This window comes from Microcaecilia unicolor, chromosome 9, assembly GCF_901765095.1.
Source record: "Microcaecilia unicolor chromosome 9, aMicUni1.1, whole genome shotgun sequence".
In the NCBI taxonomy this organism is placed as follows: domain Eukaryota; kingdom Metazoa; phylum Chordata; class Amphibia; order Gymnophiona; family Siphonopidae; genus Microcaecilia; species Microcaecilia unicolor.
The window spans coordinates 5,058,966-5,075,791 of record NC_044039.1 but is presented as its reverse complement, the minus strand read 5'-3'; the positions used below and the strand labels follow the sequence as shown (position 1 = coordinate 5,075,791).

Below are 16,826 nucleotides of genomic sequence, written 5' to 3'. Positions count from 1 at the left end.
AATCTTCATAATGAAAGCATTATCGAACCTGCCCGGAATGAGATCATTTTCTCTGCCGCTGATTTCTCCACTAGTCAATGCTGCAGCTCTTAGAAAATAATAGTAATTTTTGGTTAGTGAACGAACTCGGTAATTTGACTAACTTTTAAAGCCTGACTGATTCCACAACGCAACCAAAATAGCTGGAAAATACTTGTGGGCGTCACACAAATCGCTGTAAAATGTATCATAATTAGCACTATTGTAAAATATAGAAAAGAAATTTTTATTTGCTGGAGAAAGGCGACCCTGGGATTTTCTTTTCACAATGCGAGACACGCCATAGGCTTCAGTATCGGCAGAAAGATGACATTTTTGAAGCAAGGCTTTAAATATGCTTCTGTTTAAACCAAGTTCTGAAAGGATGTGTGTTTTCTATTTTATCAGCTTGGCAGGCACGGCTTTGATTACATTTTGACACATAATGCCCTTTTTCATGAAGGAAACTTGCCTTGGGCACAACATGAGGGAAAACCATTCCTCACTATTGTAAGATCCTTGGTAAGGGTATTATTGGTCTTTCTCCCAGCTGGCATTGGGTTAAGATGGGGATAAGAAGATGTGCATTTCTTGAATATGCTCAGGACATTTGGGCAGGGACGCCGAGGGGGAGGGGGCAAAATTCCCCGGGTCCGACCTTTAAGAGGGGCCCGGCGCCGGGGTTTCTCTCTCTCCTGCTCCGGACAGGAGCAGGAGAGAGAAAACTCCAGTGCTGGCCCCCCCCCCCCCCCCTCCAGAACTGCTCTTCGCTCTGCCTCTACTGCCGTGGTAAGTGGTTGCTTTTCCCCTCAGGCGCATGCTCGGTTTTGAAACCGAGCTTGCATGACGAGAGAAAAAAAAGCATCTGCAGGGGCAGGGCAGGCATGGAGTGGAGTGCTGGATTCTTCCCAGGAGGACTCACAAACTAAGTTTGTACCTGAGGCAATGGAGGGTTAAGTGACTTGCCCAAGATCACAAGGTGCAGCAGCAGGATTTGAACTGGCCACCTCTGGATTGCAAGACCTGTGCTCTAACCACTAGGCCACTCCTCCGCTTGTTATTCTTTAGGGTTCTACATGGAATGTTGCTACTGTTTGAGATTCTGCATGGAATCTTGTCACTCTTTAGGATTCCAGAATCTTGATATTCTTTGGGGTTCTACATGGAATGTTGCTACTCTATGAGATTCTGCATGGAATCTTGTCACTCTTTAGGATTCCAGAATCTTTATTTATTTATTTAGATTTTGCTCACACCTTTTTCAGTAGTAGCTCAAGGTGAGTTACATTCAGGTACTCTGGATATTTCTCTGTCCCAGGAGGGCTCACAATCTAAGTTTGTAGTTGAGGCAATGGAGGGTTAAGTGACTTGCCCAAGATCACAAGGAGCAGCAGTGGGATTTAAACTGGCCACCTCTGGATTGCAAGACCAGGGCTCTAACCACTAGGCCACTCCTCCACTTTAATATCAAGTGAGCAATTTTCTAAAAGTCTGTGTCTGTTCTACCTGCAGGAATGGCTTTGAAAGTTATCTTCTGATACCTTTGGAAACACAGATAAGGTGTGAAAGTAATTTTACGCTTTCCCCACAGTGTAATGAAGTGCAGGATGAAACATTTTCTTATTTAAAATCCCACAGTGGCTGGTGTCACAGTTTTTTACCCCAGACACTATGAAATCCTTGAGTGTCAGACTCATCCTACCCCTGGCCCCCTGCCACTGCTCTTTTTTCCTGCATGGAGGAAGAAGAATGAATTATTAAAAGGGGGTTTTTTCACGGGGTAAATACCCATTTCCCATCAGAAATTCCTCGCAAATTACTGCCTTCATGTTTAGAAGTAAAAACAAGGGACTTTATACTTGTTTTCAAAGTCTTCGTAAAACCTACATTATATACATGCCAGAAACAGATATCAGGAGAGTGGATTTGAATTTTCAGCCTGTTGGAAATTATTATAACTGGTCAATGTGAAAATGAAATTCTCTGCTTTCTTTGTAGTCATTCAGGGACCCTTTTACCAAGCTACACACATCCAAAAAATATTTTTTATTTTCTGACGGACGAACAGCAGCTACATGCGTCAAATGGCATTTGACATGCATAGACCATTACCGCCCGGTTACCGTGTGAGACCTTACCGCTAGGTCAATGGCTTGCAGAAACGTCTCAGACCCAAATTGGTCGTGCGGCAATTTTCATTTTGTCACACATTCATTTTTGGCAAAAATTTTAAAAAGGTCTTTTTTTACAAGTTGTCCTCAGATTGCCTTCTGGAACTCCAGGGTCCCTCTCCTGGGGAATACCGCTACGCTCTGCCCCACAGGTACATCGATCCCACTCAAAGAACACAAAATGCGGGCTCCTGTGCACCAGTGCCGTTTAGTGATTCAAAGTCGGCTACAGTTAACCCTTATCATGGCCCTCCACCTGGTCGGCCTGGGAATCCTCCAATCCAGGGATTGGAGGCCAGAATCCTACTGGCCCTGCAGAGTTCCCCCTTCCCTTCTAGCACAGGGCAGGCGATAGTTTTAAGGGTCCCACAAATGCCTTTCCCTTATGCACAGGGACAAAAGTCCAAAAGCACAGTTCAAAAGTCCAAAAGTCTTCTCACATTAAGCCCAGGTCAAGGCTGCAGGTCAAGGTTCCAGAATGCCTTTCTCCCAAGCCCATGCTTTGATGTCCCCATGCATACCTCCTACCCACCCCCGTCCTCCCACCCTGTCAGACTGTCATAGTAATGCTTGAATGTTTTCACTTATATACACTGTCAGCTAGCACATTTGCTTATTTCCGATCTGACGAAGAAGGGCAACCTTCGAAAGCTAATCAAGAAATGTATTAAGTTATGTCCAATAAAAAAGGTATCATCTTATTTTCTTTTCCATGTTTTATTTTGTTTGATTTCTATTGATAATCCCAAGCCCAGGGAAAGGCCACCGTTCAAAGTCAAAATGCCTTCCCTCCCCAAACACAGGTCCAGGCAATAGCTCCAAGTCCCAAGAGGCTTTACCCTTGAACACAGGGAAATGGCACAGTCCAAAAGGTTCAAACAAATGCCCTCTTCCTTGGAGCCCAGGGCAAGGCTACAGCTCCAAAATTCTCTCACTTAGCTGCTCACCTTCAGCTGCCTCTGGAAAAACCCTTTCAGCTGAGGCTGGAACAGCTGCTTGAGTTGCCTCCTCCGTCTCACCAGCTTAGAAGCCAGGTTGGCTAGGAGTCCTTTTAATTCCCTTCCCCGCAGCTGGGCCAGAGCAGTCACCTCCATAGGCTCCGGATCATCAGCCTCAGAGGTTTGAAGCGCCCCTCCTCCTCCCTTCGCTTCCCAGTCCATTAGGTCTTCTCCCTCTATATTCCCCACCTGTTCCTCCCTACCCTGGTTATTTGCCATTCCCCAATCCCTCCCCCCCCTCCCTCAGCATCCTGGGACCTGTAGTTCCCCCTCTGTTCCCTTTCTTTTTCCCTGTCAGATTGCACAGGATCCTGGGACTTGTAGTTCCCTATCTGTTCCCTTTCCTTTTCCTTGGCAGATTGCACAGGATCCTGGGACTTGTAGTCCTCCCTCCTTTCCATGTTTTCTCAGATATCTATACCTCCCTGAGGGCATGGCCTCCTGGCTTCCCTCCCTTCGGGACTTAGGGTTAACCCTCGGGCGGGGAAATCCAGCCGCCCTACTCCTTTCCCTGGCTCCTTCTTCCCTCACCCTCCTGGGCTCCTCAGAAAGCTCCATCTCTGGCCGTCTTCAAATCTAAGCTAAAAGCCCACCTTTTTGATGCTTCTTTTAACCCTTATTCACTTGTTCAGAACCCTTATTTTATCATCCTCACTTTAATATTCCCTTATCTTTTGTTTGTTCTGTCTGTCTGTCCTAATTAGATTGTAAGCTCTGTTGAGCAGGGACTGTGTCTTCATGTTCAAGTGTACAGCGCTGCATACGTCTAGTAGCGCTTTAGAAATGATAAGTAGTAAGTAGTAGAAAGTGCGCTAAAAATGATTATGCACACGCCCAAAACACGCGTCTACACTACCACAGGCCATTTTTCAGTGCACCTTAGTAAAAGGACCCCTCAGTTGATGTAAGTCAAAATTAAAGATCACATGAGTTTTTAATCAGCATATGGAATACCCATCATTAAATTCTGGTCTCCTTTATAACCTCTTCAGAGAAATGCTCCTCTTACCTCCAGCGAAGGTTTTCTGGGCTGCCACACTGACGCACTGTAGTCAGGGAAGTGGGAAATCTGAAAAATGGTTACAGCTCTGTCCTTTATAAAATGTTAAGTAGCCACGAGACCCACAAATAGTGCATCAACCACACTTTTTTGCTTTTTCTTTTGTTTTGGTGCTTTGAAAAACTCTGTTTTATACTCAAAGCTAATGGCTTGTTATTTCTTTTAAACCTGAGTTCTTTATCTTATAAATATAGTAAATCCTCCGCCGTGACTTTGAACTTTTCTGATGTTTATTTTCCGAATATTTAATGCCAAGGCTTGCATGCTGAAAGTATTAGATACCAACATCTTTCTACAATTTCCACTTTGCCAGAGGGTCCCTTTCACAGCTGGGATGTTTCGGTGCATTTCAGGCCTCCTGTGTGTTCATAAAAACTGAATAAATCATCCCGTATGGATACGTCAGTTAAACTGGGTTCAGAAAAACAAGTATTTCTTTTTCCCAAATATGCTGCTTGTTTAATTTAATTAGTGCTTGCTTTACCTATAGACTCACAATTAGTTCAATATACTTGCTACACAGCCTTTTAAAGACAATAAAATTAAAGCCATAAACAAAGTATGAATTATAAAAATGAATTCAATATAAAACATCAACAATATAAAATTATACAACAGCTACACTATAAACTAACCATAAAATCAACCATATAACACATGAATGATTATCAAATAAATGAATACTTAATCCAAAAAGGCTCAAAAACGGTCCACTCTCAACACTCAAAAAATACAACAAAAAGGTGGACCCTAAATTTCACCATCAGAATGTTGCATAGTAGGAAATGTCTCAGACGTCACCAGATCAATTTGCCCTGTACATTCACATTGGGTCAAACAAAAACCTCATTGGTGACTATTGTAATCGTTGACAAAAACCCCCCTCCAACCTAATCGTTCCAAATCTAATGTTCAATTTTGGCATTATTCATATTTTTAACATTTTAAATATCATATTTTTGACATTTTCAAGATATTTAAAAAAAACTCATAAAAAGGAGTAACTGGCAATTGGCAAACTATGGGGTCCTTTTACTAAGGTACGCAAAAAAATGGCCTGTGGTAGCGTAGACGCGTGTTTTGGGCACGCGCAGAATTATTTTTTAGCGCACAAACAAAAAAATGCCTATTTATTTTTGCCGAAAATGGATGTGCGGCAAAATTAAAATTGCCGTACGTCCATTTTGGGTCTGAGACCTTACCGCAAGCCATTGACCTAATGGTAAGGTCTCACACGGTAACCGGGCGGTAATGGTCTATGTGCGTCAGAAAATAAAAATATTTTTCAGACGCACATAGCGGACGCACTCCAAAATTGAAATTACCAGAAGGGCCACGCGGTAACCGAGCGGTAACTCCAATTTGGCATGTGTTGGGCCCGCGTAGGCACCTACGCGGCTTGATGAAAGGGTCCTTATATAAAGTGACACTTATTTGTGCCCACTGCAAGGAAAAAGAATGCAGAGTCCTGTTGAATCGAAATTTGCCTCTACAGGGGAAGGGAAAGCATACAGATTACAACTCTGTGACTCAGCGAATTCTCACATGAAAGTAGGATAAGATGGTCAGCCAAATACGGCGAAATACGCCCACTGAGGGCGACAATTTAAACTGAATATGGAAAATGCCAGGCATCCAATGCTGTTTAATTAAAAGCGGAGAAACATAGTCCTGTTTCCCTTTGGCAGACAACAGCTTGGCTGCAATATTCTGAACAGATTGTAAACATTTTAAACTAGAAAGCCTTAGACCAGCCATAATCCAAACAACTCAAAACAAGGGCCTGAATGAGAGACTTTCAAGTATTCCCATGAAGATAATGGTGCAATGACCTCACTGAATGTAATGCAAAGTAACAGCTTCTTACAGCTGAGGTCATTTGATTATCAAAGTTAAGATCTGAATTGAAAATACAGCCAGGAATCTTGAGTGAGTCCATCAAATGAAATGGAGCAGCAGACTACTGAGGAGACACAGTGGGAGGAAAGAACATAAGAGCAGGACTTCACGTGGCCTCTGATTTCTTAGAAGTAAGAATCAATCTATTAGTTGTTAACCAAATCATATCCAGTCAATTTTTCAGGTACTGAGACAGACACGGGGAAGCCACTGCTTGCCCTGGGATTGGTAGCATGGAATGTTGCTACTATTTGCCATTCTAGAATCTTGTTACTCTTTGATTCTGGAACCTTGCTGCTCTTTGGGATTCCGGAATGATGAAGATTCTGGAACCTTGGTACTCTTTGGGATTCTGGAATGTTGCTGCTCTCTGGGATTCCAGAATCTTGGTACTCTTTGGGATTCCGGAATGTTGTTACTCTTGAGGAGTCTGGAATCTTGGATCTTGGTACTCTTTGGGGTTCTGCAATGTTGCTACTATTTGGATTCCTGTCAGGTACTTGTGACCAGGCTTGGCCACTGTTAGAAACAGGATCCTGGGCTAGATGGACCATTGGTCTAACCCAGTATGGTTAATCGTATGTTCTTATGTTTAAGCAGTTCACCATAGCAGGTTAAGTATTGAATAATATCGCACTTAACTGGCTATGTTTTCACCAGCTCCATATACATGGAAATTGAATGTCGGAGCCTGACCTGGCCCAGGGATAACACTAGCAGTAGTCATCCAAATAATGATTGCCACCCACTGAATAGGGGGCCGTATGTATTTTATGTGAATCGCTTGGATTGTGATGAGCGGTATATCAACCTTGAATAAACTGTAAACTAATTGTAGACCATGGAGACAGTCAGCATGCAGCCTGAGAGGAAAAGCCATCGCTCAGCTAGGCAGAAGAGCAGCGCTGGAGTTGCTCCTCTGGGTCCTCTCCAGCCGCCAAGTGGGGCCCGGCCGCAGCGCCGGAGTTTTCTCTCTCCTGCTCCTGTCCGGATGCGATCACTCGGGTCCCGGCAGGAGCAGGAGAGAGAGAGAGAGAGACCCCGGCGCCAGGCCCCCCATGGAGGCCCGGGGAATTCCCCCTCCCCCCTCTGGTGGCCCTGGAGACAGTAGAGAGAGGTTGTCCAAGCAGGCAATCGCTACAGTATTAAACCACCAGGTTGTAAAGCATTTAGCTCTGCTCATGGTTCTTCAGCTGGGGGCTTTACACTAACAGTTAAACCCATCGGAAGTGTTCACTTCCAGGAGCTACAGGCTGAGGTGAGAAGGTAGCAATTAGCACAAAATTACTTGCATGAGCACAATTCCAGATTGCAGGCAAAATGACTTGGCTGCCCCTCCAGCGCTTTTGTGCCAGTTTTCACTGGAAAATGTAACCACACAATAAACTACTATTTAATTAAATAGAGGAAAAGGAAAATGTATTGGATTGTTCGGTTTGATAGGAATCCAGGAGTGTCGTAACCGTTAGACATCACCTTGACTGCTGAACCTTCTAGAAGCTTAGTAACTGTCCCAGGACTAATGCTAACAACGGAAACCTACTGGGAAAGCAGAAATGGTTCGAACAAGCCAGATACTTTAATATCATTTAATGGTAGGAAAGGTAATTTTAAAAATCAGTTTGGAACTTAAAGCAGTGTTTTATACATGGAAATAAGAGCCTCTAAAATTAATGATGTCTGCATAAAGTTTACGCATGTTATTGAGAGTAAAACTAATGGGATTGTTGAATTTTTCTTTCATATGTTTGAAAATATATGTTTACCCGTGCAAATTAACTTCAAAGGGCGTGCATGGTAAAGAACAACTGTAAATGTGAACACATAAATTCCCTTGGGTAAGTTTCAAACTGTAAATATGGGCATACTTTTCTTTTCAAACTTTACCACTATCTGTATAGAGGAGAAATATGCATGAACGCTGTCTGCAAAGTTACCCTGTGTTATGATCCTATTCACTTGCTATTGGTTTTGACTAGTGATCTTTAGCATTTATTTAGATTTTGCTCACACCTTTTTTCAGTAGTAGCTCAAGGTGAGTTACATTCAGGTACTCTGGATATTTCTCTGTCCCAGGAGGGCTCACAATCTAAGTTTATACCTGAGGCAATGGAGGGTTAAGTGACTTGCCCAAGATCACAAGGAGCAGCAGTGGGATTTGAACCGGCCACCTCTGGATTTCAAGGCCAGGTGCTCTAACCACTAGGCCACTCCTCCTCTAGCAACATTCCATGTAGAAGCCTGCCCTTGCAGATCAGCAACACGGCCGTGCAGGACGTCAGACTCACAGAAACAGAAGCCTGTGCGGCCGCATCACTGATCTGCAAGGGCAGGCTTCTACATGGAATGTTGCTAGTGGAATAGCAACATTCCATGTAGAATCTCCAATAGTAGCAACAGAATGTCAATAGTAGCAACATTCCATGTTAAATCTCAAATATTTATTTATTTAGATTTTGCTCACACCTTTTTCAGTAGTAGCTCAAGGTGAGTTACATTCAGGTACTCGGGATATTTCTCTGTCCCAGGAGGGCTCACAATCTAAGTTTGTACCTGAGGAAATGGAGGGTTAAGTGACTTGCCCAAGATCACAAGGAGCAGCAGTGGGATTTGAACTGGCCACCTCTGGATTGCAAGACCTGTACTCTAACCACTAGGCCACTCCTCCGCTTGTTATGCTTTAGGGTTCTACATGGAATGTTGCTACTGTTTGAGATTCTGCATGGAATCTTGTCACTCTTTAGGATTCCAGAATCTTGGTATTCTTTGGGGCTCTACATGGAATGTTGCTATTCTTTGAGATTCTGCATGAAATCTTTGTTTATTTAGATTTTGCTCACACCTTTTTCAGTAGTAGCTCAAGGTGAGTTACATTCAGGTACTCTGGATATTTCTCTGTCCCAGGAGGGCTCACAATCTAAGTTTGTACCTGAGGCAATGGAGGGTTAAGTGACTTGCCCAAGATCACAAGGAGCAGCAGTGGGATCTGAATCGACCACCTCTAGATTGCAAGACCAGTGCTCTAACCTCTAGGCCACTCCATTCATTAGTTTTGTTTTATCTGTTGCCTAATTTCCCTTTTGGGGGTACAGTCCGGGGTGTAGATATTAAACTTAGAGTAGAACGATCTGGCACTTTCAATGACCCAGGGAGACATATGGCATAACAAAGTCTTTATTAAAGAGCATGAAGCTATGTTTCGGCACCTATATGCCTGCTTCAGGAGTCTAAAAGGCAGGGCTTTTTTGAGGGGGTACTTGGGGGTACTGAGTACCGGCACCAATTCCATTGTCTGCTAAAATTGACCCATGGACCCCCTAAGTTCTAATGAAAGAGCTCAGGCTCTACACACCAATTCTGCCTTGTCATAGATTCTGTGACTGGTTGCAGGGGGGGGGGCCTGGCTATTGTGGGGTGGGTCCCTCAGTGATCACCCCACCCCTGAAAGGTGGCCTAGCATTTGAGTACCGGCACCTTTTTCACTAGAAAAAACACACTGCTAAAAGAACATACAAAAATCAGATACAAATCGTAGAAAGCACTTGATCATAGAAAAACAACGTACATATTTGTTTGTTCATTTAGACTCCCGAAGCAGGCGCGTAGGCGTCGAAACACAGCTGCTGTGTGGAGTCATTTGATGCTCTTTAATAAAGACTTTGTTATGCCATACGTCTCCCTGGGTCATTGAACGTCCCAGGTCGTCCTACTCCTTTTTGGCTGCACTGTTGTAACGTAGGGATCGAGGGTTCCTCCGCCTTCTGTGGTTGCACCTCGCTATTATAATGTTGGACCTTGAGATACAGTTGGATTTGATCTGTTCCTGGAGGGCTCACAATAACATATCATGGAATTAATATGGGTCCTGTTGTTTAAAGTCCGCTACACGGACCGCTAGGCTGCCCCTCCGCTCTGCACGGACGCCTCTGTGGCCATTGTTGTAGAAATGATGCCAGGCAGATGTTTTTGTGACTCCTTTTTGGATGTTTCATTTCAGAAAATGGGGTTAGACGGTTTCCTAAAGGATAAGTCCATAAACTGCTACTAAATAGACTTGGGAAAAATCCACAATTCCGGGAATAACATATATAGAATGTTTGTACTTTTGGGAAGCTTGCCAGGTGCTCTTGGCCTGGATTGGCCGCTGTCGTGGACAGGATGCTGGGCTCGATGGACCCTTGGTCTTTTCCCAGTGTGGCATTACTTATGTAGTTCATTTTGGATGCTTTCAGGGCAAAGAATGTCCTGAAGTATTTTCAAACAAGAGATCCCGACATTTTTCCTGTTCGAAAATGGCTGTGATTTGGACGGCTTTTCTGGTCGTTATGAGCACAACGTCACAATTCTGACTTGGTTGTTCTTTCAAAAATGCTCCTTCGTGTATTGGCTCCATAAAGACTTGCTGGTGATTTGATTTATCACATTTGATTCAATTTATTTGCAGTATCTTTAACATTTTTTTTTAAACCTGCGGTTTCATCTAGCCTACATAATTTAGTGCTATGTGCCCATATTTGGCTTTTTGTTTTGTTTTGTTTTTGCATTGCTGAAACGTTAGAAGTAAAGTCACAAACACATGAGCAGGACAGACCTTTTCCAGCCCAGGGCGCAGTATAGAGGATATGAAAGCCGCTCTCGTAAATGGGAACTTCAAAACACACTGCTTTTATCAAGTTAACCATGCAAGCTGGATTCTAATCGGCTGGAACGGTCGCCCTTTGATTGTTTATTGGCCACTAATGTTTTAACCAAAAACATATTTTTATCCTAGAAGCTTAATTCTGAATGATTAAAGCATACACAGGAGCCTCCTCGGGAGGCTTCAGACAGCCAAAGAAAAAAAATTGATTTTTGCTGGTCGTCAAGCAGGCATGTGGCAGAAGGCTGAAGGGAGCGAGAAGGTAAAACAGAAACACACAGCCTGATATTCAAACTGCAGCTGGTCAACGTATGGCTTCACTGATCATATATTTTCAGTTCTTATATGGAGTGGAGGAGTGGCCTAGTGGTTAGGGTGGTGGACTCTGGTCGATTCCCAGGCACAGGCAGCTCCTTGTGACTGGGCAAGTCACTTAACCCTCCATTGCCCCATGTAAGCCGCATTGAGCCTGCCATGAGTGGGAAAGCACGGGGTACAAATGTAACAAAAATAATATCAGCCAGATAGAATCTGGTTTTGAGGTGGGGTGAGAGCAGGCCAAAAAGCGATCCTGTATCGCAAGTCTTATGACACAGGCAACTGCCTGTGTTTTCTGCAGCTACACAAAGAACTTTTGAGGCGTTCTTTTTTTATTTTTATTACTGCTGTTCTTGAGAAGAATTCCACAGATTGACGTCTATGCTTTACCTCTGACTGATCCCTGATGCAGGAGACAGTCGAAACAAGGGCCGTGTCGGGTTTTGAATAAACATTGCTTCTTTTGATTTCTCAGTCCGTCTTGTGGTTTATCTGTGGCCTAATATGCGCTTCTTACCCGATGACATTTTGTGTTATTAGGTCTCTCTGATTTGCCCATTACAAAAAATTATCCTGCCATTATAAAATTTATGGTCAGCATGTATCACTCGGGCACCTAAATTCTGGTGCCATTTCTTGAATTTATCCCTAGAAGCACAGGGCTAGATTCTGTAAATCACGCCGAAAAAAATTGGTGCTGAAAAGAAATACGCCTAAGTTTCCAGACGGTTTATAGAAGATAGATAAAGTTGAGCTGATCTTATATCCCACCAACACCTCAGAGTTCAAACTGGGTAACACAATCACAAAAAGACCAGAAACAATCTTCTTGGAATAAAGAGCTAGAAAAATATTAAACACAATTAAGGAATTAGACGCAAGACGAATTTCTGGAACGGAAAAGTTTTAACTGTTTTCGTAAAAATGAAATGCGACTGAGAGGAATGAAAAATGTCAGCAAACTTTTTCAAAGGCCAAAGTGAATTCAAGTAAGCGTAGTCTCTTCTTCCCCTTAACCGAGGAGAACGAGAAGACCACGTCACATCGAGTGTCATCTTCGACTCCTCCCTCTCCTTCTCTGCGCATATCCAGCAAATTGCCAAGTCCTGTCGCTTCTTCCTCTATAACATTAGCAAAATTCGCCCTTTCCTCTCGGAGCACACCACCCGAACTCTCATCCACTCTCTCATTACCTCTCGCCTTGACTACTGTAACCTACTCCTCGCTGGCCTCCCACTTAGCCATCTATCCCCCCTTCAGTCTGTTCAGAACTCTGCTGCACGCCTTATCTTCCGCCTTGACTGATATACTCATATCACCCCTCTCCTCAAGTCACTTCACTGGCTTCCGATCAGGTACCGCATACAGTTCAAGCTTCTCCTATTAACCTACAAATGCCCGATCTGCAGCCCCTCCTTACCTCTCTACCCTCATCTCCCCTTACGTTCCTACCCGTAACCTCCGGTCTCAAGACAAAGCCCTCCTTTCCGTACCCTTCTCCACCACCGCCAACTCCAGGCTCCGCTCTTTCTGCCTCGCCTCACCCCATGCCTGGAATAAACTCCCTGAGCCCATATGCCAGGCCCCCTCCCTGCCCATCTTCAAAGCCTTGCTCAAAGCCCACCTCTTCAATGTCGCCTTCGGCACCTAACCACTACACCTCTATTCAGGAAATCTAGAATGCCCCAACTTGACATTTCGTCCTTTAGATTGTAAGCTCCTTTGAGCAGGGACCGTCCTTTTGTTAAACTGTACAGCGCTGCGTAACCCTAGTAGCGCTCTAGAAATGTTAAGTAGTAGTAGTGTCCATCTACGTGACTAAATTTAGTTGTGGGCAGTTACGCCAAGTAAAACTTGTTGTAAATGTAGACGCCTAAATGAGACTCGAACCGGGTGTATTCTATAACAATGCGCATATATTTTAGAAACGCCCATGACCCGCCCATTCTAGCAGTGCCAGGAATCCTGATGTGGCGGCAGTGGCAGCAATGCTGGTCAGGGGCATTATTTATTTATTTATTTATTTGTTGCATTTGTACCCCACATTTTCCCACCTATTTGCAGGCTCAATGTGGCTTACATAGTACCGTCAAAGGCATTTGCCCAGTCGGTTGATAACAAATACATGGTTATATAGTGATCGTATGAGATATAAGTGGAGGGTCGGAAGGGATGACTCCTTTGGGGTCAGATTGTGAACCCTCCAGGGACAGGGAACTACCCAGTGTACCTGAAAGTAACTCACCTTGAGCTACTGAAAAGGTGTGAGCAAAATCCAAATCCAGATAAATATGCAATTCCATTTCCGATTCCTTTTCTCCATTGCGGTGCTGCTCACAGCTTCTGGCTTCTCGTATTTTTCATCCCAGTTTTTGCATGTTTCTGTTTCTCGTTGGTGGTCCGTTATTCTGCATTAGGTGAGGATCGGTGTGTGTGACTAAGGTGAGCAATTCTGCTTTGGTGTGATACTGAAAAAAGGTGTGAGCAAAATCTAAATAAAATAAATAAATAAAATTTCTATGTAGGGATCCACAGCAGTACAGGGTCCCAGTAGGACGTGTTCTGGTGTTTTAGGGACCAATGTAATAAAAACTACTGTGGTGCCTTTTCATAGGCTTTCTCACTGTTTCTAGGGACTGAGAGACCATGGAGGGGGGGGGGGGGGGGGGGGGGCTCAGCAGCCACCCCAATTCATGCCCTACATTTGAGTACTGACACTATATCAATATATAAGAACATAAGAGTAGCTATACTGGGTCAGACCAATGGTCCATCTAGCCCAATATCCTGTTTTCCAAACAGTGGCCAAGTCAGATCACAAGTACCTGGCAGAAACCCAACATTCCGGAATCCCAAAGAGTAACAAGATTCTGGAATCATAACGAATAGCAAGGTTCCATGTAGAACCCCAAAGAGAACCAAGATTCCACATACAATCTGAAAGAGTAGCAACATTCCACTCATAAGAACGTAAGAGTAGCCATACTGGGTCAGACCAATGGTCCATCTAGCCCAGTATCCTGTTTTCCAAACAGTGGCCAAAGCCAGATCACAAGTACCTGGCAGAAACCCAAATTGTGGCAACATTCCGGAATCCCAAAGAGAAACAAGATTCTGGAATCATAACGAATAGCAAGATTCCATGTAGAACCCCAAAGAGAACCAAGATTCCACATACAATCTGAAAGAGTAGCAACATTCCACTCATAAGAACGTAAGAGTAGCCATACTGGGTCAGACCAATGGTCCATCTAGCCCAGTATCCTGTTTTCCAAACAGTGGCCAAAGCCAGATCACAAGTACCTGGCAGAAACCCAAATTGTGGCAACATTCCGGAATCCCAAAGAGAAACAAGATTCTGGAATCATAACGAATAGCAAGATTCCATGTAGAACCCCAAGAGAACCAAGATTCCACATACAATCTGAAAGAGTAGCAACATTCCACTCATAAGAACGTAAGAGTAGCCATACTGGGTCAGACCAATGGTCCATCTAGCCCAGTATCCTGTTTTCCAAACAGTGGCCAAAGCCAGATCACAAGTACCTGGCAGAAACCCAAATTGTGGCAACACTCCATACTACAAATTCCATATATGTTCTCGGAATTAGGCAAATATTCCATCAAAGGTTGCACAAGGCAGTTGTGGAAACTTTTTTCCATGTTGAATACTGAAGATGTTACTTAACTCGAATGCGCATTCTGGAGACGGATTCTTTCATGTTTTATTTTGTGTTCCATCGCCCTGCCTCGTTACAATGTGTTTCTCTGAATATGTATTTAATAGAGACAACGCTGATTCCTAACCATGCCAGTAACATTCAGATCTACCAGAGAAGATCATTTTATTATTCAATTTTATGATCGTTCTTCAAGATGTGCATATAAAAGCAATCTTCTGAAGTGTATCTGATGCTAATTAGGAATAGAAACTCACTTAAAATTATAAGCAACATTAGTTTTCAATTAAAAATGTTTACTGTCCTAGAATTGATCAAATTGATAGCACGTGAGGTACTAAGGAGCAATAGGTAGGTGTCCGCAACTGGCTTTTAGGAGACCTACGACTGGGGTGGACCTATGGGCTGACCCACATTTTTTGAGTGATCATTTATCAGTTTTGCAGGGTTTATTTATGTATGTATTTATTTAATTGCATTTATATCCCACATTATCTCAAACAGGATTCAAGTTCAAAGTGGCACAGAATATAACTAAAGTAGAACTGACAAGACGTTCTGATTACATAGAACAAAGTAGGTATATATATATATACAAAATGACTAATATATAAGTACATAAGTATTGCCATACTGGGAAAGACCATCAAGCCCAGCATCCTGTTTCCAACAGTGGCCAATCCAGGTCACAAACACCTGGCAAGATCCCAAAAAAGTACAAAACATTTTATACTGCTTACCCCAGAAATAGTGGATTTTCCCCAAGTCCATTTAATAATGGTCTATGGACCTTTCCTTTAGGAAACCCGTCCAAACCTTTTTTTAAACTCCGCTAAGCTAACCGCCTTTACCACATTCTCTGGCAACGAATTCAAGAATTTAATTACACGTTGAGTGAAGAAACATTTTCTCCGATTTGTTTTAAATTTACTACATTGTAACTTCATCGCATGCCCCCTAGTCCTAGTATTTTTGGAACGCTTGAACAGACGCTTCACATCTACCCGTTCCACTCCACTCATTATTTTATAGACCTCTATCATATCTCCCCTCAGCTGCCTTTTCTCCAAGCTGAAGAACCCTAGCCGCTTTAGCCTTTCCTCATAGGGAAGTCGTCCCATCCCCTTTATCATTTTCGTCACCCTTCTCAGCATATCATGAAATTCTGATCATGTAACATGTTTGTAATACATAGGATAGAATGTGAATATGGACAGAGTTGTTGTTATTGCAAGTTTAGTGAGAGGGTTAGTTATTTCTATTGTTAGAGGTCGATCTTATCAAGTGAGTTTTCAATAGTTTACGAAATCTGAGGCAGTCTTCAGTTTGAAGGAGTTGTTTGGGCAAAGAGTTCCTTCTGGTTGTACTTTGGTATGAAAATCCAGTTTTACTGCAGTACAGTTATTCAGAATTTATTTGTTACTATGGGAGAAGATCATCTGTACAAACCCCGGATTCTATATATGGCACCCAAATTTAGGCCTGATGCCGAGATGCGCACACAAGTTAATTGGTTAACAAGCTCTTAACCATCAATGATTGGGTTTCAACAACCAAATTATCGATATTAATTGGCACTCATTAAAATATGCACGCATATCTAGCTGGGCGCTGTTCCATGAGGCAGGACATCTAACTCCCATAGCGCATATCCCAAAAGGGGGTGTGACCATGGGAGAGGTAGGGACATGTCAGGGACGTTCCGAAAAGTTATGCGAGTAGTGAGAGAATACTGAGTCAGTACCTAATGTGGTTACTGTATTTACGAACAAAATAATGAGGTAGAACCAAGGAGGATATCAAGTAGTCTTTATTGGAAACAGCTGAAAGACGACCTGACACGGCTGTGTTTTGGCACAAAGGCCTGCCTCAAGGGTCAAACAGATCTCTGATGTTATGGTGGAAATGTTTAACAACAATGAAGAGTGTTGTCAGAGTTCTGTCTGTAGAATCCCTGCGATGTCCTCAATGGGTCACAGACTCTTGTCAATCGGATAGCTACTGCATTTTTGTTTTTGGACCCATTGAGGATATTGTATGGAT

The 16,826-nt window shown here is 43.2% G+C and overlaps 1 protein-coding gene across 1 annotated transcript in view; it reads right to left on the bottom strand.

Moving 5' to 3' along the window:
• The window catches only part of NTF3 (neurotrophin 3), a 122,957-nt gene extending 119,673 nt beyond the window's left edge, over positions 1-3,284 (bottom strand). Inside the window, exon 1 of the mRNA XM_030215035.1 lies at positions 3,137-3,284. The gene's annotated coding sequence lies outside the window, so the exon portion shown is untranslated. The remainder of the gene's footprint in view (positions 1-3,136) is intronic.
• Between the last annotated feature and the right edge of the window lie 13,542 nt (positions 3,285-16,826).